The sequence below is a fragment of the Rhagoletis pomonella genome, unplaced genomic scaffold (assembly GCF_013731165.1).
Source record: "Rhagoletis pomonella isolate Grant_MI unplaced genomic scaffold, Rhpom_1.0 Rhpom_scaffold_00008, whole genome shotgun sequence".
Classification (NCBI taxonomy): domain Eukaryota; kingdom Metazoa; phylum Arthropoda; class Insecta; order Diptera; family Tephritidae; genus Rhagoletis; species Rhagoletis pomonella.
In genome coordinates, this window is record NW_023458562.1 from 32,519,113 (window position 1) to 32,522,173 (window position 3,061).

A 3,061-nucleotide genomic window follows, 5' to 3' on the forward strand; every position below is an offset into this window, starting at 1 on the left:
GTTTGGACCACTCAACCGATTTCGATAATTCTTTTTCTATCAGAAAGGTAGTGTCTCACATGTGGTTCCATATTACTAATTTAGTTTAATTAAAAAATTAACGGTTTTCGTAAATTTTTATATGAAAATTGAAGTCGGTTGTGTTTTTGCTTAAGAATTACTTGTTATTTTGACAGTACGTATTATAACCAATTTATTAGTGTTGATACGCAATTTTTTAGCAAAATCAAAACCGGGTTCAGCTCTCATATAGAATTTTTGAGTACCGTTAATTTCTTCATGATCCAAAGATCAGATCTCAAGCAAATTATTATGGGGCCTTTCCTTTAAAAAAAGAATTATAGAAATCGGTTAACGTGGTCTAAAGTTATGCAACATACATACAATTTTCCGGGTAAGTTCACCTGAATTTCAATTTGCGCTGAATCGAGGCAAGCTGAATGCCTTTGGGGAATCGTAAGTGTCCTCGTCATCACGACTGTGGTCAGCTATTTTTACGACGTTGGAACGATTTTTACAGACGACAGAGTATTTTAGCCCGGCTTTTCTGCAGCCGCATGCAGCAAAACCACATCTACGTGTGCTCCACCCTCAGTCTTCTGGTTCTAAGATATTTCTTAGCCGTGCTTGTATTTGATGGCCAGTTCTGAACGAATTTGCTCAGCAGCTGATTCCGATCGTTGAGAGGTGTTTTTCTGTAGTTTCCCCCGTCAAGAGCTATAAAAATGCGTTTTGCTATTGAGGCTGAAATAAATTTATTTTTAATTTATCCGAAAATAGCTAAGGTAGTGTCCCAATCGTGGTTTGCTGAGGACTGGCTTATCGTATCGTCTATATTCGCACACCAGTGTAAAGGTAATTGTATGTTCTTCAAAAAATTATCAGGGGTATTACATGCAAAAGTGCGACCGAACGAAACGATTTTTGGTATAAAAAACGTATGGAATTTTGTAGCAAGTAAAATGGTATATAAATATAAATAAACGCGTTTTGTGGCATAACTTTGCGAAAAAAAATTGGCACGACGCTGCATATCGCATTTTGTGCATGGTATTGCAAGTTAATATCACCATTCCACTGGACTATTATTTTTGATCGAAATAATAAAGATCAAGCGGTAATAATTTCTTTTGAGCGAAAAAATAAAACTCAAATCTTAATTATTTTATATATATGTATATAGGTTAAATTCAAAAAATAATAATCATTGTAAATTAGAGTATTGTTAAAACGGTTTTACGACGATTAGAACTAGTTGATTTTTTTGGTTAAAATTAAAAAGATAAGAATTATTTTCCGTCCCTGCTGTTAACACCTAGCGCTTAAATGCATGCTACAGCTTCAGCGTTAACTATTGGGCTTCTTTTAACTGAATCGTTTCAACAGAAACCATTTTTTTCTATAGACGGTAAAATTAACTTTACAATGCATCCTTCGTTTTCGCTAATGAAATACTTCAGTTGTCATTTTCCAGTATCCAATTGAGCCAGCACAGGATGTCGTAGTAGTTAAAACATATCCCCTACCATTCTTAATCGCCATGGACAAGGATTTGTATTTTTTGACAGGATTTTGCTGCAGTACATAAACCTAGCGATACATAGTAATGGTTGCAGTAGCATCAGGCTCCTCTTATTCAACGAAAACTTGTACTTTGAGGCAGAAAACGCGTGGGTAGTCATGACTTATATGACCAACTATTTCATAGCTCAAAGAAGTACAGGTTAAGTAAACGCCGCGAGCCGATTTCGAAATTTCGAACGCGGCTAATTTCGATCCCTGAGAGCTCAGTGTTTGTTCAAGAGTGCAAGGGTCAGTTGAAATTTCTAGTCTCAACGCATGAATACCAATCGCACAATGGCCTGTCAGAACCCCCATCACTAGCCCTTGAGAGGTAACGTGTTTTAAAGCACCCTATAAAAACATTTTCTGCAGCAGATAAACATCTTTTCATTTTTATGTCACAAAAGGACCCGGTTTCCCTTAGCCCAACAGCAGTTCGTGCTGTGATAATTCTGTCTGCAATATCCGCAGGCGCCGCGGTTCCTAATGCTCCGCTAATCCCTATTTTACAAGTGTAGCCTTCTCTAGTGAGTTCCACCAGGCAAGGGCTACTTGAAACAATATAGGCTTAAATCTGGTTTCCTAGAGCTAATGAATTAATTTGGGCGAGAGACCTCACCTTTTACCGATAGCTCCCCTACAGCAGTACAAGGCAACCGACACCTTTCTTACCTTACCTCAATGTTAGGCTTCCACGACAGCCGCCGTTGATCGCCTACCTAGTTACCTGGTTCAGGTAACCTTGAGCCAGATCAAAAAGGGTGTCTAGAAATCATCCCTTAACCAAAAGTTCCACATCATCTACATAGGCGATCACCCGACAGCCCACTTTATCCAGTTTCTCTAGAAGGTCGTTTACAACTGCAATCCAGAGCAGGGGAGAGAGAACAACACCTTGTGGATTGCTCCTAATGACCCTGCACTGAGTGCAGTCGCGTCCCCACTCCACCGCGACAGTTCTGTTCGCGGTTGTAAGCCGTAGATAAGCCTTATTAGGTTGGTTTCAACCCCCACATTATGAATATATCGACTGTTGCCTCTGGTGTGACATTGTTGAAGGCCCCTCGATATCGAATATGGCCCCTACTGCATAATCTTTATGCGTGAAGAGTTCCTCTGACCCCTTTTCCAATGTATGCAGGGCGATATTCACCGACCTTTTCAAAATTTTTGCTGTAAAAACAAGGATAATGGAGGATAGGAAAGTCCTGTGCGTTTAAACGTAGTGAAGAGAACACAAGTAGGATTTTTTTAACGAATTAAAAATAAATGAGGTTCTGTTCACTACTTAACGCATTTAAGTTGTTATTTCTTTGATGATTTTAGACGTTTAGAAATATTTAACAAAGCAGCTAATTAGCGCCATTCTTCTTCTTCTTCTTCTTTTTTGGCGCTGTAACCGCCTAAGCGATTTTGGCCGAGTTCAGCAAAGCACGCCAGTCGTTTCTCCGCTGTGCCAACTGACGCCAATTGGAAACGCCAAGTGAAGCCAAGTCCT